The sequence below is a fragment of the Triturus cristatus genome, chromosome 3_1, assembly GCF_964204655.1.
Source record: "Triturus cristatus chromosome 3_1, aTriCri1.1, whole genome shotgun sequence".
Lineage (NCBI taxonomy): Eukaryota > Metazoa > Chordata > Amphibia > Caudata > Salamandridae > Triturus > Triturus cristatus.
This window is the reverse complement of record NC_140583.1, coordinates 223678663-223703029: the sequence shown is the minus strand read 5'-3', so window position 1 is coordinate 223703029 and position 24367 is coordinate 223678663. Positions and strand designations below refer to the sequence as shown.

At 43.5% G+C, this 24367-nt stretch overlaps 1 protein-coding gene across 1 annotated transcript in view; it reads right to left on the bottom strand.

Moving 5' to 3' along the window:
- DAPK2 (death associated protein kinase 2) overlaps nucleotides 1-22701 on the bottom strand; it is a 409280-nt gene extending 386579 nt beyond the window's left edge. Inside the window, exon 1 of the mRNA XM_085643726.1 lies at nucleotides 22497-22701. The gene's annotated coding sequence lies outside the window, so the exon portion shown is untranslated. The remainder of the gene's footprint in view (nucleotides 1-22496) is intronic.
- Between the last annotated feature and the right edge of the window lie 1666 nt (nucleotides 22702-24367).

The following is a 24367-nucleotide window of genomic DNA, read 5'->3' as shown; positions in this document are numbered from 1 at the left end:
CTGTTGTGCGGGTCCACCGACCCAGCACTAGAGCGGCGCTCAACCAGCCAACACCTCCCCCTATCACATGCTTACCGTGTCAATTGCAGTTTATCTCAACCCAAATGGGAAATTTCTACAGAGTGGCGGGAATCAGTGTTTTCCAACTCTGATGCAACAGTCACAGGTCAACAATTGTATCCACCTTTGTTGCATTGGTGCTCATGACGATTGATGCCGACCGCCTGCAATGTTTTCCGACAACTCCTTAGAAAGGATAAGAGCAGCACTCCATCAGGAACGTACGTATAGCCTTAGTAGGTGGCCCCCCTAGTTTAATCTGTAGCCCAATCTGTGACCCACTCCTCAAAAAAATCCTCTTCTAGAGACACAGCTATCCCTCCACCCAAAACTTCTAATTCTATTTTCTAATTGTAAATTTCACTTGTTTGCCAAAATTTCCCTCACACAGGACAAGTAAAAGAGGTAGTAGTGAGGCCCTCCTGTATACTTACTATAGGTGCAATGCAGACAACAGAAAGCAGTGCAAAGTTCCCTCCCATACATGGTGCCAGTTTCATTTTCACACAAAGCACTGCCGAGCATGTTAGCAACATACAGAGCCTGTCCCATGGGTGCAGCAGTGCAAGGTTAACTCACACACAGCACTGACACAAAATGGCCTCTCTCAAACACGTGGCGACACGGATTTGCAAGGACAGTCTCGGCTTTTCACCAGCGGGCCCGGCAGATTTCGGTTCATTTTCAGGGAGGGTTGGCTGAAGAGCGAGAGACACGTTTTCATGTGTTTTAAGGCAGGACTAGTGAGTAGCTCTTATCAGAAAGCAATTTAAGTAACACCATGATATTGAGTTCCGAAGTTCCATTTAATTTATTCCGGTAGTGCCTCGTTAGCTGTGTTTCTATGTTGAGGAGCGCTGTCCTTGTGTGTCCCTTGGTTGATGTAAATTTGTAGCCTTTCTTCTATTTTTGCGAAATGGCCCGGTATCTGGTTTTTAAAATCTGGCCACCCTACTCTCAAATAAAGAAAGCGTCACGCTAGGTCACCAATCAAGTATTATTCTTTTAAGGGATCACAAGAAACCAGTCATTGTTTGCAGGAAACTGTACAAAGTAAACATGCCGGCTTATCGCACTCAGTAAAAGTGAGTCACTTAGTTCCTTTCTTGAGCAAAAACTCGTTTCGGTTTCATGCTTGCATTTCTTGGGGCGGGTAGGTCTGTGGGGGATGGCTCGGTGAGTTAATGCACCTGCTGCAGAGCTCTCTGTGCAGTCTGCAGACATCCTATTCAGATGATTGCAAATGGCTTCTTGTGCAGCCTTTCGTGATTGGAAGTTCGGTAAATTGAGTGTCATTATGGTGCGGGATGATAGCGCAATATTTAATAACAAGGGAAAGATGAGAGATTGCTGATGGAACTCACCCGGTGACATCACCACCTCATCATCAGCTCCAGGATGGACAGTGGGTCCATAGTGCGGGGGGGGGGGGAGGGGGGCAGTACTGATGGATACCCTGCAATGAAAAGAACGGACGGCCACCTCCAGCTCCAAGCGGTAGGTCCGCACAGCAAAAGAGGAAAGTCCAGCTGTCAGGTGCCTAGAGGCGCTGCTCGGTGGGCTGTGGAGGCAACCACTCCCAACGTCCAATTGACGGAGAGGGAACTCTGTTGCAATGGTGACAGAGTTCCCTCCCCACCAACACTATTCCCATTTTAAATGTGGGTGGACCATAGTTTGACGATGGCGGACACAACTCCAAGGTTTGGCTGTATGACCGCTCGCCTAATTTCGATGGAAGGTCATATAGCCGTTCTTCAATGCTCACCAGCGCCAGGAAAAACCTGGAGGTAAGGGAAATTAAAGTGTTCATGCTCAGAGCCGTACAGCAATATTACAATGCATTAACAAGAACCACTATGACTGCAGCTCTTGTCAAAGCTTGAAGTGTCCACTGAGCTGGCGGACATTTCGTTATTTGGCTGGCATGGACTCCATCAGAGAGATGGAATAATTGACTCTGTCATCCTGACGGAGTTTACTCCATCCGCCAAATTATAAATCAAGCCCTAATTTTTGTTTAGATTGTAAACAATATTGGATTATTAGAAGGGACGAGTCGGCGGCCTTACCCAGTAACCACTGTCCGTCACAGTGGAGTACAAACATAGCTATATAGCAACAAAGAGCTGTTCAGAAGAGAAGTATACAGATGTCGGCAGTCAGGTTGGTATAGGGTGCTATGGGGGAGAGGAACAGATGGGGGTAAAGGCAGGAACCAAGGGAGCATAGGACGTTTCCCTGGGCCTAGGCGGCATGTGGGAGATGGGGATGCCTTGCAGAGAAGGGCTGGGAGGAGAGGCTGCAGACTTTGGGCAGCTAGGGAAGTGACGTGCTCTTTAGAGTGTTCAGCCGTGGGGAGATTATATCACAACTAGGCATTAATCCAAAGATGAGTCTTCAGTTCTTTCCAGAAGTGGAGAAGGGATGAGCCCCACTGAACTGGAATGGAGTTCCACTCAGGCAGCCCCATCCTTAGGTTTGGAGTAGGAGAAAGCGTTGCACCGTCTCTTACATTGGAATCCAGGGCAGATCACTCCTGGCCAGGCAGTAAGGGGGCAGGGTGTTTGGCACTCCTCTGTTCTAGGATTGTCTCTCTCTGCTCTCAGGCAGGAATTCTGTCTTGGTTGCACGGAGCTTCAGGTAGGCACTGCCCGTCCTGGTCTGGTTTATGCAAGCCGTGTTTGGGTATTGAATGTCTGAAGCAGAGGAGACGTTCATGTAGTGTTGTGTATGATTGTCATATTGTTGAATCTCTTGCCACTTCACTGCTGTCTGTCACCCCACAGCAATTGTAATTACATATTTGGTTTAAAGGCACTAGGAGGGAGAGGTTCTTACTTCTTGTCTAGCGTTCTGGACAGCTGTGGCATGTAAATAAGTTCAGAGGGCAGTGTTTGCTGAGTTCCCAAATAGCCCATGGCTCCATGTCTGGGGGTTTGAATAGCAGTGCAGGAAAAAGGAGCGTCCAGCTAGGGGAAGATTGTGCTGAAGAAGCATCCATGCTCAGAAAGTGCTATCAGGGGAGTCGGAACTGGGCCCAGGAGGCGTGGACACTGAGCGAATCACGGCTTCCCTGACTCTCCAGATAGTCACATTTCTTCTGGCCTGAATCGTGAGTCTTGGATGTTTGAGCTTGGCTTGAGGGCAGATCAGATGAGTATGGCTTAGAGTTTGAGAATCATGGACAATCCTGTGAAAGAGAAAAGCACCCTGAAAAACGTGTAGCTGGTTTGAACTGGAGCTGTCTTTGGTTCTTTCCCTCTGCCTTTGGGTGCTTGGCACAGAAGACAACTTTGGGGATGTAAGGGAGTGAGGACGATGATTGTTTCACTGGTTGGGCTCAAAAGAGAAAGCTGGTTCAGAAGACGGAAAGGCCAATGATGCAATCTTTCAAAAAGCTAGGAAAACAATATGTCCTGAAGAAGGAAGGTTCTGAGAAAGGATAGATGAGACTGAAACAAGCGTCAAGAATTTTAATATCCTGTAGCTTTGGAAAATTGAATGCAGGTCAGAGAGGGCAACAACAACCTTAACAAGGCCAAAGCAGTTTGAGGGGAATTGAAAAGGAGCTAACTTGGGTCATGCACAGGGTCACCACAACACTGGATATTACGATAATGTTTATAACTGTAAAGATACGGTATGTACTTGTGAGCCGCTTACTAACTTAAAATGAACAAGTCGTAATTGTATACTACTGTAAAAAGTAAAAGTCACAATAAATTAATAAGACATTTAAAGATATGCAATAGAGTTGTAAATAATAACCTTGGTAAAAAAAGAAATAAAGGTATCTGGAATGACCACACCATGAAAATAATGGACATATTGCATGGACTTATAGAGTGGGAAGGATTCCATTCAATAATTGTTGATTAGCTATACCTCTGAGGCGGGACGGTGCCACACAAAAATGTAAGAGCCCAGAGATAATCTGGAAAGGCTAAACTCACCGAAAAACAATCAAGGTCAGTGGAAGCAAATTAATTCCTCAAACTGGTGACACTCTGGTAAAATGACATTTTAGAAGAGACCCCTTACTGCAGCCTAAGCACCAAGGATACTCCAATAAGTGATGTACTGAGTAACCAAGTCCAACGCATGGAACTTTGTTGTAGTAACCTGTGCAAATGAGCATTGCTCCCTTTCTTACCATTTTATGCCTAGAAACCTTTGCTGCACTCAGACCGACATAGGCAAACATGGCTTTCTTTTGTGAGATCTTGAAACATATTCAATAGACACTTGGCTAAGCAGGAATTCTAGTTGGTTGCCCTCTAGCATGTGTCTTGTCGCCCATTTGTTTCAGGGCCCCTCATAGGATGGGGTGCTGTTGTGTGTTTCCAAGACTGGTGCATGGTCTCAGAGGTATGGTGCCATTGCACTGCAGAAAGTCGCAAAAGAGAGAACAATTCTTGCTATTTCGCCTTCAGCGTTTGGCGGGATCAATTATGTTGCAATTAACAAATTATGTTCACAAGCACAAACATGAACCCTGGCATGTTTTCACATGGTCTCTTCTGCGAGAGTAAGATAGTGCACGCATAGTTTTTCAACAGCATAAGCACATGGGAGCACAAGCTCCTTCTAGACATACCAGTGATCCTTCTAGCTTTGGCCCACGCAGTAGAGTTGCCACTTGGCACCTGTCCAAATCTGACCAGAACAATTTAAGGTTTGCGCCGATCTGCCCAGGGCACAAGTCTCTGTCCATTTGGGAACTATGTTTTGTTTGGGATAGAGCAGAACTTTATTTGAGCCCGCCTGCCGTTTTCAGGTCTTCGGTGAGCTTGATTCTAATGAAAGAGTGATTGAACACAAGCTGACAACATTAACTCGAGTCTCAAGAACGTATGTTCAACTTTAGAATCAGTGTCACATTCCCACACATTACAACTATAAACACACACCTCAGCTGCCATTGTTAAGGAGGGACAGTCCTTATTTGAGACCTAGGATTCGGTTCCAGGACTTCTTTGTCCCTTTAAAAGAACCAGCACTGACAAACGAGTTCCACTGAGGAGTCAGAATCGCTCCCGTTTTCTGGCCAGATAGTTTCTAATTTCAAGGTCCTAGACAAAGGGGGTGGGGGTGCTGCCTTTCTGCTTTAAGTTGGCTTTCCTAAACCAGAGGGCGTTCCAGGAAACTAGACAGATGAATGGATCACATACATTTAAAAAGGCATGTTATTGTGGTTGCTGTTAACATTTTTGGGTAGGGCGCGATACCGCTCCCCATCCAATCAGAGTAGGTAAAAGACCCAACAACTTGAAGGCGGCAGGCATGAACCTGCAAAGCTCAAGGTGGGGCAGACCCAGACGTTTCCAAGTGTGACTCCAGGCAGAGGGAATGCGAGCACACTTGTTCTGCTGACAACAGTGTACACAGGCTCAGGCGCTGTCAGTATTGGGGCGTGCTTATGTCTATCAGAGAGCTTTATTGAACTAAATCCTAGTCCTGGGGCAAGACAGAGCTGCATGCTGCCTCTGGTCAGCCCAAGGACACAGGGGGAGCCTGTGATCTGACTGCAATGCCTGCCTACAAAAACCATTGCCACCAATGATTCACAAAGAAAATATAACTTTCCCATTGTCCAGCGCTCCCAACAGGGGTCTCATGTCACCAAAATTATAGGGGTTGAGGAAACAAAATCATACGCTCTGGATGAGCTCACAGGAACTGATATCGCATGGCTTCTGATTACAATGATGGCTCACGTGTTCTAATGAATGTTTTTGACAATGCTATCCCACAGCGTGCCAACAAACAGGACCGGTAATACACATCCAGCAACTGACCCCGTCAAAAGAGAGAGTCATGTTATTAGTGACAGGTCAGTGGTCATTTTTATTAAATCAGCTGCTGGAAAAACAGCCCACAGGATGGAGGTAGCAACCACTATCTTTTCATCGTGTCCAGGACACCGACCAGAAGACATCTATTCGAGACATTGCTTGCCAATACTGAATTCGGGTTTTACTGAAATCAAAATAAAAGAAACAAAATGTGTGGGCAAAAATATGAAAACACTTGCAAAGTGTTGGTTAGACGATCCAGACAATAAAAGGTAAGTCAGATACATACTCAAATTGAGTAACTAATCTCCAAAGCTGCTATGCATCCGAATTTGTCTTTTGTATTAAAAATAGCAGTCAATAAAATACTGTGTAAACATAACAGGCATAAAGGACACAGGCAAAGTACTAAAATGGTGAAGCACAATGATATCTCTGGAAAGCCGCCCACACTGTGTGGAAGGAAAAAGGAAAAGAAGTAAAAGCACCACATCACATGGATTGAAAGTGTGGTTCATGTACCACTTGATGCATTCATTCTGGCCATTCACCACTTTGTCTAGATTAAGCATCCGTTTACCCTCCTTTTGTTATGACTATCAATGTTGCGGCCTCTTGGGTTGCATTAGTACTAAATTTGCAATCCATGGCGCATTGAATATACATATTGCTCTTAAAGAAATCTTCTACAAATGATGCATTGTGTACTTGGCGACAGAATCTGGATGTGCGTGGGCTGATTAGTTTTCAAACTTCTTGCAGTGCGTTAGCAATGTTTAACAAGTCGCTGGGGCAGTTGAAATCACGTAGACCATTGCTTGTTATTCAGTTTTCACATTTCTAGTAGTCCTGTTGTTCTGTGCTGGGATTCCTCACAGGGTGAAGATTGCATGGACTGACCAACTGTTGAGGAAGTTTCCTCCTCTACGGAAGGCAAAGACAAGAGCTTTGGAGTGTGCACTTCCACTGGTGCAATGGTCTGGTTGAAGAGCATCACTTTCACTGTCCTTTGTAAGTCTGATTACACATACTTATTGATCACCGTTATTTTTGGGCTGGGTTGCAGCATTGATTTTCTATTGGAGTATCACCCTGGTTCCTCCCTTAAGAAACATGCGCCACGGCAGGCAGGCTGTGTGTGACACTACCTTGTACGGAAGCAGAATCAAGTCCTAGTTCACACTGTGAGTGGAAAAATTGTTTATAGATCACGCTTCTGCGCATGTGCTGGCTTAAGAGTCTTTTCATACTGCATCACTTAACGGTCCATCAAAAGTCACTTAGACCTAGAAGAACTAGCCCGGAAACCTGTGGGTAGTAGAAATCTGAAGGCCAAGTCTGAGCAGAGACTACCCGGACAATGAAACAATAACTCAATTTACCTTCTCTCAGCCATCGTGGTTGGTGGTCCTTTCAAGTGGTGATCTGCATAGCTTTGCCCATTGACTCGAGTTTATGGGTCTTTGGCCTGCATTCTAGTTTCCCACCCACGCTTCTTCATCACGCTTGCCTCCATCCATCAAGGGAGTAGTCTGGAGAACAGGGTGGCTCCAGGGGACACAGTCCATTGGCCATCCAAGTCATGTTCATCCTCCATGAGAAATCCATCTCTGATGGAGCTTTTCTCCACCCTGTCGTCCATGCTGGGAGTGGCTGAGCTGTGGCCCTACAGAGCCACCATGCGGGCCCCATGCCTGCAGCCAATGAGCTCCAGAAGCAATCTAACTCCAAAACTTCAGGACAGTCTTACCTCTTTCACACTCAGACACTCCACTGCAGGATCTGATCCAATCACAGACATGCAGAATCAGCTCCAAGCTTGTATGACCTTTGACACAATTTTTTCTTCCTTAAAAACAAGACAGAATGGTCCTCCACATTTCCTGGCACAAAGTATGAGGCATTGGTGTAGGAACACAGCGCAAACATTCCCATACATGACAACTTAGCCACCATGCTCACTTTCTCGTACCATAAGGAAGAGCACCCTATGCTAGAATCTTGCACATTTTTGGGCAGTTTTATTTACATTTACAGATGTTTCCTGAGTCAGACTTGTCAAAATAGCCCACGTCCATTTTGCTATTGAGTCATATCTGAAGGAATTGGCATAATGGCAAGCAGTCCAATAGGCTCCGGGGAGATTTACTGTTGCTCCCGAGGAGGCAGTTTCGCCCGCCCATCACCTAAGAACAATGTACTTTCTTACTGTCACTGTTTATCATCTTCAACTATGAATGGAGTCTGCAAAGTTATCAGTACCATGGCTATCCACACAAAGTTTAAATCATCTCTTTGCCAATCAGTTACTATTGAAATCTCTGTATTGATGAATGACACCAAGTCCCCAATGAAATTGGGAGTTTTTGTAGCAAACAGTCTCCTTGAAATACGCAGCCTTTATTACGAGTTGCCCAGCATGGTATCCGGTGGGATACCACACAGGGAAATTGCAGGTTCTGGGAAATTACAGGATTTCTGGTGTCTCTGGGCTTGAAAATGAATGACCTGCAAATACCGGGGGGAAGAGGTGTGGTGCAGCGGATGACTCTGGAACACGGGGGCTCACGGTTCGATCGCTAGCGGCAGGTTAGCCCAGCACCTTGTGACTCTGGGCAATAGCTCGCTTAATCTTCCTGACGGCCCCCAGCGCCGGGACACCTCTCCGGAGGTAGCTGTGTACAAATGCTGGTATGTCATTTAATTTCAAACCTGGAGATACTGGAACCAGACCTTATGGAGGAGGTGCTGGGGCTCCGCTGCTGTGACTCGCACATGACGGCCATCCCTTGACATAGAAGAGTGTTATAGTTTCCAGAATTTCAAATTTGACTAGAATGAGGACAATAACAAAATCCTCTGTTAGAAATGTAAGAATATGTGTAAGAAAATGAGTCCTGAGGAATTCCTCTCATTCATAAGTCATACGTGTATGTTCTTTCGGACCCTTCAGAAAAGCCATATGAAGAATAAGTAAATAAACTTAGCTTTGATTTCTCCGTGATTTCAATTGGAGATAACAAAGGCAATAATAAATAGTGAATATGGTCAAACAACAGGCCAAGTAACATATGGATTGAAAGGAGGGGTGAGTGATCACTTTGACATTATAAATGTATGGAACGATGAGCGCACGGCGCGACGATCCAAGATGGCCGCCGGGTGAGGAGCTCCGCTCGAACAAAGCCGACTCAAGAGTGAAGGCACCTCTTTACTGCAACAGAGCTTCGCTTCGACCATGGATTTGGCTATGGGACACTGCAGAGACTGTTTTGGCAAGTTTTTTTGACCGAAATGCGGTCTTTTGTCACTTTAATTGCGCATTTTCTGCTCCCCTCAGATGGCGGCCGCCATTTTGTTTTTTCTGCAGCGTTTTTCTTCTATTTTTTTGCTGCCACTGACTCTTTCTGCCAATTCCCTGTTGTTTTTTGGTGGCACTACGGCGGTGGCTGCGTTAGTTCACATTATGCCATCTTTTTGCGCAATTAGTTGTTAGTGGTTGGTCTCTTTGGCTGCTGTTGTGGATTCCTCGGACTGTATCTCCTAGCAATTTTTTTTTTAGAGGGAGCCAGTTGTGTTTCCAGCGTTCCAGTACCCTTCGCTGTGTTGTATCTTGGCACTTCCATCGTTTGCTACGCCTCCTCTTGTTGCTGACTAAGCAATATCACTGCTGTCCTGCCTGCATTCCGCCATTGGTTATTTCTGTCATTATTGGTTGCGACACCATCAGTATGGAGGGCGTACATTCAACTAAACCTCATGGTGGTTCCACTGGGGGAAGGAAGGATTCAAGCAACCCTTCTGTCAAGCGCACCAAAAAAGACCCGCCTTCCCCAAACAAGTCTCCGCTGCCTCTCACTCTTGAGGATATTATGGAAGAGTTGCGCCTGATTCGTCCTTTTATTACAGACACTGTTGCCACGCTTCAGAGGTTAGATGATAAATGGTCTAGTTTGGATACGAGATTGTCTGAGGTGGAACAGAGGGTCAGTGATGCACAGGATGTTGTTACTAAAGTTGACACTCTCACCAAAGAGGTCGGCCAGCTCAAGAAGGTAGCAGAGAATTTGGAAAACCGCAATAGGCGCAACAACCTGCGCATTTATGGTATTCCGGAAGGTTCGGAGGGGTCGGATATGATCCAATTCCTAAAATCTCAAGTTCTTCAAATTGTTGGCCTCCCGAAATCCTCAGACTTTAACATACAACGTGCTCATCGTCTGGGGCCAAGGAATGCATCTTCTGCGTCTAAACCTCGTGGAATCATAGCATATTTCCTCCTCTACTCTGATCTTATGACGATTCTTCAGGCTGCCAAACAACATAAGCAAATGATCTGGTCTGGGCACAAGGTCTTTTTCACTCAGGACGTTTCCAAGCCTACGGCTTCCCGTCGAAAGGAATTTTTGGACCTCAGACCTGCTTTGAGATCTATGAATGCACGCTATGGTTTAATACACCCTTGTTTTTTCAAAGTGACCTATAAGGAAAGGACTTTTAGTTTTGAGGATCCTGCCGACCTGCGGAAGTTCATTCATACTCACAAGGGAGAACTTATGGAACTGAGCAAACCCTAGTTGTTTTTCGTTTTTCTTTTAGTATATGACTACTTTGTTCTGCTAAAATATTCTGTTATAAGTTGGATAGTTCCTGTACTTCTTTTGCTCATTCCTTGTTTTTCCTTTTGTTTTGCAGGACTCCCCTATGTGGTGTTCTTGTCAAGGTCACCCTTTGTCCCATCCTGCTGTTTACAGTGTTTACCCCTTCTGTTGCTGTTTCTTTCCCTAGATGTTTGGTAAGTTCCTTCACTTGTCCTATTTGATTTCTATATTGTTCTAGTTTTCCAATTTATAGTCTTTCGTCTTTCAGTTTTATATGCTCCTTTAAGTGCGGCTGTTTTGTTCTTCGTCGCCCCCCTCTCACAGTAATGTTTTTTGTTCAATTGCTTTCTGTGGCTAAAGTCTATTGGCTTTTCGTCACCCTCCTTTGGATGCCTTTTGGGGGTTTCTGTACCCCTGTACCTTTCTCTCTATTTTTTCCCTTTTCCTCTTCGCTTCTTCCCCCTTTTTGCTATTTGTCCTTTCTTTCTTCATCCCTTTTAATCCCTGTCATCTCTACTCTTTTGGCAACTTCTTCATTATCTGGTACACACCACACTTCCTTTTTTTCTTTCTATGACCATTGTACTTCTTTTCTTTTCTTCTCTTTTATATCTTTACCACCGTATTTGCGGTTGTTGCCTGCTTTAATTTTTCTGTTTCTGACTATTTTTTTCAGACACATATTCATTTAATTTCTATTTTCAGTTTACTTCTCATTCTCTACCCTGTCTTAAATTCCATATTCCTTTCCGCTTATCTTTACTTTATTTACAGAAATGAATGGTCTTCGTGTTATTTCTTGGAATGTTAAAGGAGTTCGCAACCCTGTTAAAAAACAACGTGTCTTATCTCATTTAGCAAGGTTGAAATGTCATGTTGCACTGTTACAAGAAACTCTCAAGATTTGTCTTCGCTGCGTAGACAATGGGTTGGAGAGGCATTCTGTTCTCCAGCAGTAAATAGTAAAAATGGTGTTCTTATTTTGTTTCATAAGTCATTATCTGTTCAGTTGCACAATGAATTCCATGATACCTGTGGCAGATGGCTATTTTTAGATGTTACTGTTAATAATACACAATTTTCCTTCTGTAATGTTTATGGCCCTAACGGTGTAGATTTATCCTTTTGGAGGGATTTCTCTAAGCTTCTTTCCTCTCATGCAAGTGATAATTTGATTGTGGGTGGTGACTGTAACCAACTAATGGACCCATTTTTAGATCGTAAATCACACACCAGATATGTCCCCAATAAAATGCAAAAGTCCTTTTTCAATGCTATCTCCTCTAGAGGTCTTATTGACTCATGGAGACTTTCTCATCCCGATACTTTAGAATTTTCCTTTTTTTCTCCAGTGCACTCTTCACACTCTCGTATAGATTATATTTTTCTCACACAGCATTCATTCCAATTTATGACTAATTCAGAAATAGGTTCAATTCTTACATCTGACCATGCTCCGGTTATTACTGACCTGGACTTTCCCTCACCTACTCTCATCTCTAGACGGTGGCGCTTTAATAATTCGCTCCTCCTAGATTCACAGTTTGTTGAGCAATTTAGATTTTTTGCACAGGATTTTTTTATAAATAATCTTCATTCTACTTCTCACTTTCACTCTATTTGGGATTCCTTCAAGGCTGCTGCTAGAGGTTTTATTATTGCTTTTGTCTCACGGAAAAAGAAAACTGCTCTTTCAAAGTCGGCCCAAATTCTTAAACAAATCAAAGACCTAGAGCATCTCTACTTTACCACTAATTCCTCAGAATCGCTCTCTTCTCTCATCAAAGCAAAAATGCAATTTAACAAGCACTCTTGGGACTCTGCGAGTAATACTCTTCTCAATTTTCATTCCAAAATGTATGGGGGACGCAATAAGGCTGGTAAGTCTCTTGCTACTTATCTAAAAATTAAAAAACAGAAATCTAAAATAATAACTATCACTGACTCGCATGGGAATCCTCAGCATACTGATGATAAAATTCTCGATTGTTTTGTTCAATATTATTCCACACTTTATATGCCCGAATCTGTTCCCTCGCCTTCTCAAATTGACTCCTTCTTTCAGTCTCTCCCTAGATCCTCGGATAGTTCTGTAGATCTCTCATCATTGGACGTTCCTCTTTCAGAGAAAGAGCTCCTTAATGCTATTACTCTCCTTCCCAAAGATAAAACTCCGGGCCCAGATGGTTTCACGGTTCGTTTTTATCTCCACTTTAAAGATATCCTGTTACCACATTTATTTTCCTTGATTAACTCCTTTGTTGCCCAAGGGAGGTCCCAAGGTTCTTTCACTCAGGCTATGTTATGCTTAATCCCTAAAAAAGATAAAGATCCCTCCCTTTGCAAGAATTATCGACCCATTTCTTTAATTAATACGGACTGTAAAATTTACGCTAAAGTTTTGGCCTCTCGTATTAACAAAGTTATTCCTGATCTTACCAACATTTATCAATCCGGGTTTGTTAAAGGTAGATCTATTACTGATAACTCGAGAACCTTCCTTAACATTATTCATCTGGCTTCAAAGATGGACTCACCAATCGCTGCCATTACCTTAGATGCTGAGAAAGCGTTTGACAGAGTTTGTTGGGATTTTATGTTTGGTGCTTTGAGATGGCATGGCTTTAGTCCTCCCTTCATTCATTATGTTAAATTGTTATACTCTGCTCCCTCCACTTCTATTTGGGTTAACGGGTCTCAATCCTCTTATTTTTCTTTACATAGAGGCACAAGACAAGGTTGTCCTCTTTCTCCTCTTCTTTTTATTCTTGCGTTAGAACCCTTTTTGGAAAAAATTCGACGTTCATCATCGTATACTGGCTTCATATTTCAAAATATTGATATTAAGTTTACGGCCTATGCGGATGATATTTTACTTTATATTTCTAACCCGTCCACTTCTTTGCCCACACTCTTTTCCTTGTTACAAGAATATTCTCTGGTCTCTGGGTATAAACTTAATATAGATAAATCTGAGGTTCTACCACTTAACAAATTTTGCCTTCCTCATATGTTTCAGGGTTCGGGTTTTGAATGGAACTCAGGTAATATTAAATGTTTAGGTATTCTGTATGCTAGCACTATTAGGGATACGATTAAGCTTAATCAGAAGGATATTGTTAAAAAGCTCTCTTCCCTTATAGAACGTTGGTCCCTCCTTTTCTTATCCTGGTGGGGGAGGCTCGCCACTATTAAAATGATGCTTCTTCCTATAGTCAATTTTTACCTTTCAATGCTTCCAATCTCCCTTCCACTCTATTTTTTTAAAACTATAAACCGTATTTTTACCTCCTTTTTATGGAATAAACGTAAGGCGAGGATTTCTCTCTCCCGTCTTCAACAACCTAAAGATTTGGGTGGAGTTAATTTCCCCAACATTGTTCGATTTCACTCGGCTTTTACTCTGAAACAGATTTGGCCTTTTCTATCTGATTTGTCTGACCCCCCTCTAACAGCCTGGAGTGCTATAGAACTTGCGCAGCTCTCGCCTTTCTCATTTGTTACGGCTGCCCGGCTATCTCATCCTCCGCAACGTTTTCTTACTCCTATCTTTAGACACTCCAAGGCACTTGCCCTTTCTGTCTTTCGCTCTTCCCTCACGCAGTTGGAGTTTCATTCCTCAATCCCAATTTAGTATAACAAATCCGTTAAGATTAATCACAGAGCACTTTTTTGGAAAGAATGGATAGATAAAGGCATCATTACTTTTGATTCCTTACTTAGCAATAATTCCCTGCGCGACTTCTCCGACATTCGCGACTCTTTTCACCTCTCTAATGCCCACTCCTCCCAATATCCCTTGCTCAAAAACTCTTTAGATCTCTTTATTTCTCAGGGCTCCTCACTCTCTACTATTGACTCAACCATTTTCCCTCTGCCGGACTTCTCTATTCCCCTTAAAGCTGCTACTATTTATAAGTTACTTTCCTGTTCCCCTGTAATAAGAACCAAGTCCAAACTTGAACTTTCCTGGGAAATGGATCTAGCCCAAGAGTTTCCCCTTCAAGTTTGGAATTCCTTGTGGTTAAAGTTGCACACTGCTTCACGTTCTGCTAGCACCACGCAGACTCTGTATTTTTTTTTACAACAAACTTTTTTTTACTCCTTCTGATTTATATAGTTTCAAATTAATTGACTCTAAAAAATGTTGGTCTTGCCCCTCTGAGAATAGTGACTTTTTTCATATGTTTTTTCACTGCCCGTTGGTTAAATCCCTTTGGTCCCGTATTTGGTCTAAACTGAACGATATCTTAGCTACTGACCATACTTTTGAGATTGTCCATATTTTTTTGGGTGGTATGGCTCCTATATGGAATGTTTCTGCCAATGTACGTAAATTTATAGACTTGTATATAGCCATTTCTCTACAGATTATTACGACCAATTGGAAAGATACCTCCAAGATCTCATATAATGCATGGTGGAATCTACTATGCCATCACCACCGATTGGATCGTGCTTTTGCCACCACTGTACCTCTTTTGATCAAAAAAGATCTGTTATGGTTGCCATTAACTAATTTTCTCTCTCAAACTGCCCCTTAAATAGCTGTTTTTATTTCTTTTTCTTTTTGTTCATGTCATACATACAGCTTCATCTAGTGTATTTATTCATTCACTAGCTTACGGTATTTATTTGATGCTTATCCTGTATAATGGTTGTATTTCCCCCTCCCTTCCCCTTCTCCTCTCCTCCTCTCTTCTCTACCCTCCCTGCCCATTAATCAAAACCTTAAAATGCTTTTTACCTAAGTATATTCTCTACCTTTCTATTGGCACTTTTTTCAGACTGTATGATCTCGTTTTTTTTTTCTATTGTTCTATTACATTGCCTCTGTTTTTTCTTCTGTACTGATGTTTTACTTGGATTATGATATTTAATTAAGCTTTCTAAACTTAAAAAATAAATGTATGGAACAATTGTGCCTCTTGCCTCCAACATTGTTCATCACTTGTTTTCTTTTTAAAGCGACCACATGCCCATCCTACTAACTTAAATTTGTAAACAAAGAAATTATAGAGCAATTAGAAATGGATGTCACTGACATATACTTTGGAAAGAAGAAATCAATATTCTGCTACTTTATACTGGGCGGTCATACCATGGTAAATTTTAACTTCCTTTACAAGCATTATTTCAAATGCCTTCGAGAGGTCAATTGAGTTCCTCTCTCTACTAAACCTTTGACTTGTGGGTTGTACCATGCAACTTTCCTGGTAATGTTCCTGCGTTGCTGCAAGGGGGAAAATGGTACATTATCTGTTACTAAAGTCAGGAAAAACCTCTTAGGAATCCAATTATCGGTCTGCATTTGGCCTGGTTACAAAATCATACTTCACCCATTACAAGTAACATTTCTCCAACACAAACATGTATTTCATATTTTGTGGCAATATATCAATCAGTGCAAGAACATCTATAGCTATGTTTTTTATAAGGACCACTAAGGAGTGCAATAGTGATCTATAGCGTATTGTTGCATGTCCAGAGCTTTCCCAATATCCTATTTTATTTACTTACGCACATTTTCCATATTGCTATCTATTTTTGGAAACCAGTACATTTTATGTTAATTTTTAAGTCTCGACTAGACAGCGAATGTGCAGTCTCTTCGAGACATGTTGTTAACAGTCAGTGAGCTACAGCCCTCCCACATGCATATCATTTGTTCCCTTCTACATCACTTTGGTATACTTAGTTCTTGTTTGCCCATAACATAAATATGTCATGTTTCTTCCTGTATTTGGCCCTCCCCTAGAGCATGTACCAAGTACTTGTATCCATCCACTGCTCCAGTTTTGGAAGCCACTTGTTTCCTTGTCTTAGAGCACTCCATACAGTGCTCATGTTCTCACAGTGATATGTAGTACAGTCCCATTTGTATGGTTGTTTATTGTTTTATGTACTGCTTGTAACTAAGCTCCATATTAGTAACTACTGTAAGGCTACATTCAACAAATAGGAACGTTCTGCTAACCAAAAACGTGAAAACATAAAACGTACTCCTGGAGAAAAGATAAAGCGGTTACTGATGTAGCAAAATCAGCACAACTTGCAAAACTGATTACGTTGTGTACCATCATCTGAGGTGTGTGCTGTTAAACCTTCTACAGAGCAGTTCCTGTTTGTCATTGTACTCCCAAAGTAATAAATATACTTTTTTGAACTGTCAGTTGCTCATCCTTATAATATCTACTGTATTCCACTGTACATCACTGATCTCCCAGGCTTTTATACGTAATCAGTGATTTGAGCCAATATACAAAGCAGATGATTTTGTTGGCTGGCATGGCATAGCCAAGAGTGACGGAGGGAGACATAGGAAGAATAAAGTAACTACTTCTCCGCTATACCACTACTTACATGGCCGTCAGCAAATTCAGAGCAACGCTCATTGTTGATCTTTTAATGCATACCATTTCTCCGTAATGTTATCACTTCTGTGTTCCATAACAACCAATCCCAAGGCTGAATAGATTTGTGAAGACATCTGTGAAGTGAGGGGCAATGCTAATGTCGAATGTGACCTAGGATTGGAGCATTGACTGCATCTTAGCCAATGCTAGTGAGCGGTATAATTCCAAAGTGCTCATTAGCTGTGGAGTCGCCATGTGCCTATCTCCCAGCAGTTTTTAGGTCTCAGCTAGACAGCACATACGTGATCTTTTCGGAACGTTAATAACAATCAGTGAGCTACAGCCTGCCCACAGGCTTACCATTTGTTCACTTCTACGTCGCTCTCACTAGACAGCGCATGCAATAATGGTAAAACACATCTGCATTGACAACGGCAATAGCTCAGGCATTGCCAAAACCAATTGGCTTTGCCAATGCTTGTCTTTCCTGCAGGTGATGCTGTTAACCTGTACTTGAGATCAACGGGTAGTGAACACTTTGCAGATTGTGCTAGCAATTCAACCTTCACTTTTCTTCAAAGCAGTTGCACACAACTTTTCAACCATCATTCTTTAGGCCCACGTTGAACTATGTTCCGGACCACCTACTTCAAAGTTCCATCATCATGCTTTGCACCAATCCCCTCTTCCAACATAAGCACCTCTTTGCAATTTTCATGGCATCCACCAATCCTGCCACACATTCAGTATCAGAGGTATCACTTTCAGGTCCACGAGTTGTCAATTGCACGCAAGATTAAAAAAAAAAATCCTTTTATCTGGCATGCCCAATATCAAAATGATTCTCCTGCGGTTCTGACTCTAACGTCATCAGCCTGGTTATCAATCACTTTTGCGATTCCGCTACTAAATACCAAATGCCTAGTGGAAAGGGTTTAAAAGATAAGCAGCCCACCCATAAGGCACAGCTTCTCTATCAAGGTGGCATGATGGTTTAGACACTCAAACTGTGAAACTCTTTGTTTTCCACCATCCAAACAATACTTATATCCATAGAACTTGTGTTTACTGTCTGAATACATCTCTCTCCTGCTACATGAGGAATCAATACAAGTGCATCCACAATCATTACCTTTACTCAGGATATCACTCATCTTCTCAACACAATATTGTTCCCTCTCTTATTGTTTTTCAGTGGTTCTTTGATAACTGATGACACATGACCTAATCTAGAATATTATTCATATGAGCTCAAAAATGACCATAGGTAGTCTTTATCTTTGGGGAAAAGTGGATCAGTGATAGTTTGAACAAGATTTGACTTCGGTATCAAACCATATGATGTTAAAAGATGGCCCAAGTGTTTCACCCCCCTTGACAAAAAGGTGTATTTATATTTCTCAGTCATTCTACGCCGCCTCAACATACTTGACACTTTCTCCAGCACTCTGTCCTGCTCCTCATCAGCGACTACTATACTTATAATATCATCCGAAGATGCTGTAAACCCAGAGCATTTTGAAACAACCAGTGAATTCATTTCTGAAACACGGATGCACCAGATGCCAACCCAAATAGTAATCTCAAATATCTAAAATCCTCATTTTGTGTCGCAAACATGACGTGAATGGGATTTAGGAGTGATCACAATATGACGCAACTCTGATTTACAGTCGAAGACAGAGAAATAGTTTCTGACCCATATTGAACAATCCATTGCTGCCTTTTATGTGGGGTTGACAATCCATCAGATTGCTTTTTTTTAGGGAGCATTAGTCTTCAAATGGGGGAAAGTCAACTGATGTTTTCTTAGCTACACCCACTGGAGCAACCCGCAAACAATCCACAAATGTGTTGACTATTCTCTAAACATGCGGCTGGCTACTTTCTAAAGTAACACTACACATCTGTGGATTAAATCAGTGATTTTGAGCCAATATACAAAGCAGTTTCTCGAAATCAAAATTACGACATCTTTTAAATGGAAAATATGACAAAATATGCACATGGGTAAACAGGAAATGCTCAAATAAATTGCATGGGGAGATACGTTTCCTACAAATTACAGCCCTTCAGTGCAGCAATGTTTAGCAACATTTAACAACTCACAAAAAGAAGAATTTCTGGGACAGTAAGGTACAGTCTGATCCTGTTTATGGGGGAAAAGAAGAAAATGACAAGTTATTGGGAACCCAATTTGTTTCACGATGTTCAAGCCGTGATTCAATATAGAAGAGAATTCCTGAAGATGCTAATAAGGGAGTCATGAAGACTATGTGATGCCAAAAGCGAGATCTCGATATTATCAGACAGAACAGGAAGTTCCAGGGGAAAGGTCCCAGTGTCCCGATGGAATCCTGGAGTAGAGAGTTTACCCCACAACATTTGTTAGTTCACCTGAAAGAACTGACGAGATGTCACATCACTGAGTTCTGAAGAAGCTGCTGATGTTGATAACACTTTATCTGCAGAACAGAAGAACCCCCCGATGAAGACCATGTCAAGAGGCGTCTGCCAAGCAGAGGGCATTGGATGCCCGCGCGCCACTAGAACAGTATGCTATCTACGAATAGTGCCATGGGCCCGAATGTAAATGAACAGAAACATAGGCTGTTGTGACCATGCCACACAAACTGAAGCTGGAAACTAACAAACAATTATACAACTAAAGTGTCGAACTTAGAGAGGAATCCTGCCCATTGGTGCCCTAGGAAAACTGTATCAAACAGCATGGTCATCTACACAAGTGCTTCAGCGCCACACATAGGGGTAGGAAGCGCTTTATAAACCTTAGAGTGCAATAAAATTCAACACATATATCATAGGTTTGGCATAGGTCATGTGATAAAGGAGAGTTGGCGAGGTTTCAAAGTCACCGAGTCCCTCATCGGATGTAGCCACACTTACACCCCATTAATTACAGCTGAGTGGACCTGCACTTTCCGCACGAGTCTACAGCGTATAGGAGCTGGTGCAAAATAAAACCACTGGGCAAATCTATTTGAAACATTTTTGTTTCTTGTGTAATACGACTGGAGCAAACTCATTTTACACCAGCGCATATGGTGGAAACTCTTAAGTTTGCACCAAAAATGTATGCAACAGTTTAGAAACCACTTGCAGCCCTCTCGGCTAAATAACAGAACAAAACACTTACTGCTGACATACCACTTACTTAGCAATAACAAAAATACAACAAAAAAACCCCGGTCCTCAAATTACCTTTGAAAAAATTTGATGAAACTCTATTTGCACTGTTTTTTTAATTTGTGCAATGAAAAACAGGTACACACTGACGTGCATCAAAGGCGCCATTTTCACTAAATACGAAGTAGGCAAAATCAATGTTCTCCACTTTGAGATGTGAATACTGTAAAAATAGTTTCACAGCAGCTTGTGTCAAGCTTCCCCGAATGTAATATAAGTTGCTCCATTCCCTATTACACAAGCAGCAAACAAGATGCTTATGGATTTGCACAATTTATTTTGCACCACTACACAATTTCTGTGGTATGCAGAAGAGAGCCCTTGTTATCTCCTCGCTCATTCCAGACACACAACTTAATACATCAAAGTTTGCAGTGTGCACATCCGTTCACTCACAGTTCACACTGAGTAAAGGCGCGCCAATCACACGCTCCACCCTGAATGAACAGATACCTGTCACATATGTAAACCATCACAATGGGCAAGTGTGTGACCTACTTACTTTCAATGAACAGATATATGCCAAAATGAAAACATGACAATCACAGATTTCGCTATCAGTGTAAAGATACACGCTTGAAAGTAAACCCTCACAATGGGGTACTCTGTGTCAATCACACTCTGCATTCAGTGAACAGATACAGCACAATGGTAAACTCTCACAATAGGTTAATGTGTGTTAATAACAGTCCACTGTCAGTGAAAACATGCAGGCCATATATGTTAACCCTCACAATGGGTTAATGTCTGTTAATTGTACACTCTACTCTCAGTGAATACGTACATTGATTTCACACATGTAAACCCTCACAATGGGCTTATCAATTTAACCCTCACAGAGGGTCAAGAATCTAAACCTTCACAATGGCTGCTTACAATGGACTTTAACACACTTGCACACACATAACACAACACACACTACGTGAGAACGTGCACCTCATACGGATAAACCCTTTCTGTGACAGCAGCGCAACACATTTTTAAATCATGTCACACATTTAACACCCCCTCACCCCCACTGAATAAACGAGTGAATCATCCCGGTCACCATGGGCCGCCTGCCCGGTACTGGATACCGGCACTTTTTGTTTAGCGGGAGAGAGTGCCGGCACTTCTCAAGAGAAATGTAATACTTTCAATTAGAGAGTACCGGCACTTCTTTGTTTCCATTTCAAGCACTGCTGAGGCTGTCACATCACAGCCTTCACGGCGGTCACTGGATGGGAATGTCGCACATCCTTAGCCTCGCAGTGCGAGATGATAAGTGTACAACCCAAATGAACCCTTCCAGCGAGAGGCCAGGGTCCGATACACGTGCATCCTCACCCCGACTGAAAAGCGGCATGTAAAACATTTAAATTCGTAGACGAGGCGAATAGCTCCTCTCACACAATTTAACACTGACTACTGACTGAATAGCCGCATGTCGTCACACTTTTAAAACTCCGTGCTGCCGGCGCGCTTTTAGACCTGCGCTCTGAACGGAGATGTCACACTTGTACACCACGCTGAGGGGCTGATTATGATCCTTCACACGGAGGAAGTACCTGCAAGCCACACTTGTGAACCCCGTTCAGGCTGAGACGCTGCATATAAGTTCTGATCCTTCACACATGAGTACAGCCATGTCACGCTTGTGAGCTTTCATTCTCAATAGCAGGATGTCACGCTTTTAAACCTGCAAGGTGCGTAAGTAGTTGCGTGTGTCACACCGGTCAGAGGCGCAACTAGAGCCAAATTTCGGGGGGGGGGGGGGGGCTGAGCAAAAATTTCGGGGGGGGGGGGGCTGAACTTTAAGCAGTAGGCAGATTGGAGCTGCAGGGGCTCGTAGAAGGGGTGAAACAACAGCGAGGCCTCATTAACATGCAAATGGTCTTTTAAAGACCTGTGAAGTGCTCGGGTGCGGCTGTGTGTGTGCCCGGAACCTGTCTCATCCCGGGCTGCCTCACACGAGGGGGGGGGGGGGGGGGGGGCTGAAGCCCTGTGAGTCCAATGGGTGTTGCGCGCCTGACACCGGTACACCTTCACGCTGTGGGGCTGGATATGATCCTTCACACGGAGGAAGTACCTGCAAGCCACACTTGTGAACCCCGTTCAGGCTGAGACGCTGCATATCTCAGTTCTGATCCTTCACACAGGAGTACAGCCATGTCACACTTGTGAGCCTTGATTCGCTGTAGCAGGATGTCACGCTTTTAAACCTGCAAGGTAGCGTAAGTAGTTGCGTGTCACACTTGTGAACTATCTCACTTCTATTCCTTCACGGCGAGTAAGCGGCGGCATGTCACTTTAGTAAACCTCCACCTTGAGTAGCCGCACGTTACATTTACACCTTCACGCTCGATTACCTACATATCACACTTTTAAAGCTCCACGCTGAGTTGCCTGTCACACTTCTCCGCCCCCACGCAGAGCCGCACGCTCCAGCCCGGGTGAGAGCGGCCAGCGGGTGCCCGGAGCCGGGTACTACTCACCGGTATAAGCCTGCAGTCCGCGCCCTGTGTGGAGCTATGCTATCCCGCTGCTCATGCTTCTGTGCTGCAGCTTGAAGAGAGTGCGCCGCTCCGCCTCACGGTTCTCTGTGCGACTCCCTCTCTGGGATCGGTGGACCTGTGCCCCCGGGCTCTCCCTGACAGTCTGCCTCCTCTCCGCGGCAACTTTCAGAGCCCGGCCCGCCCCGCAGGAGAGCTCCTGAACACACACTTCAAGGTAGGCTCTGCTTAGGACAGTAATTATGGACAGAATGCGCCCTCTGCCGGCAATAGGGTCCAAGGACCACAGGACTCATCGGGAACTTTATCACAGTAGTGAGCCGAAATTAGCACATGGTAAATAAAGCCAGTATGACGTATGACGACCCGACTTGTCACATAGCTCCACACGAGGCAAAACGGGCACGTAACACTCATGAGATTAGGGAAGAGAAAGGATGCTGTAATCCACATTATAGTGAGCCTCACAGAAGCTGAAATCTAGTTGTGATTGTTCACCATAACTGAGACAGGTGCTTTTAACTGACAAAGTAAAACAAACCTGCTTTTATTATCACTGTGAGAAATCGTGCTGTTAGTTGGCGAGTGTCAGTACCCACCCCAAGTAATAATCAGAATCCCTGTCAAGGTAAAAGACTTACCTCACCAAATAGACCTGAGATTAACAGGGCAGGGAGCAGACAGGCTTAATTTAGGGGCAACGTGTAAAGTATTTATGATGCACCCAAACAGTAATAAAGTCGAAATCCAAAACAATAAAAATCCCAAAACAAATTATAAAAATAGAGTCAAACTTAGTAAAGAAAATAACACACAAATAACAAAAAACAAACAAGAGGAACAGGAGGTATGAATTTTTTAAGTTTCACAAAGAATCACTAAGTGCCATTGATAGTCAATAGTCACGGAAGAACAGGACCTGGGAGCAATTTGACGCTGGCCTCATTGGAGTGCAGGTCGGATTCACTAGCCAGGTTTGTCCTGGTCAAAGATTTTGCCTTCTGTCTTTAGTCCTTGAAGTTCCAATCCACCGCAGGAGTACATTTCTAAAGCCCCAGGATCTGAGGAGAGGCCCTTGGAGGCTGACAGAGGCCAACAGGAGAGTCCAGTCCACGTCCAGTTACAGGAAATTGTATTTCTCTGGTTATTTGAAAAGCGCAGAGGTGGAGGGGGGAATTCTAGATCAATACGTGAATAACTGCTGTTCTTCCTTCCTAGGGGTGGTTGGGGGCTACATCGTGGATTGAGGTGACACCCCCTGCATCGTCAGCAGTCCAGTGAAAGGACTGTCTTCAAGTCCGTGGCCTGTCTCCTCGTCCTACTGCTCATGCCTACCCTTGCCGCCTAAGCAACCCTCCTCTAAGGGCAGCTGGGTGCAAGGTAGGCTGACCATCACAGAGATTGTCTCGGTGAAACACCATTTCACTGCGGCAGACAACGCTGCTAGTGAGCTGGGTGATCAAGGTCTGTCCCGGGTGAATGATCAGGGCTGGTGGTACATCACAGGCCCCTTTCTACGGCAACTACTGGAGGAGGGGCAGCATTCATGGAGACATGCAAGGGCTCATCCTACTCTTACCTCCATGGGGCCACCTTTGATAACCCCGCTGGGCCGTTGTCATAGCCTCACCTCCTATTGAACTGTACATTCACCTTCGTGGCTCCAATTAGCAGGACTAAAAGGATACACAAAATGGCTTATGGAGCTAAAATGAAGCCTGAGGCCCCTTTGCTGGTCTAAGGTGTTGTGGGTGAAGACTCCTTGTCCCCTTCCCACACCTCTGATGGGGTTGCTCCGCATTACACACACCAGCCATGCACTTCAGAGCAAACTTGATACTGTGACCATTTAT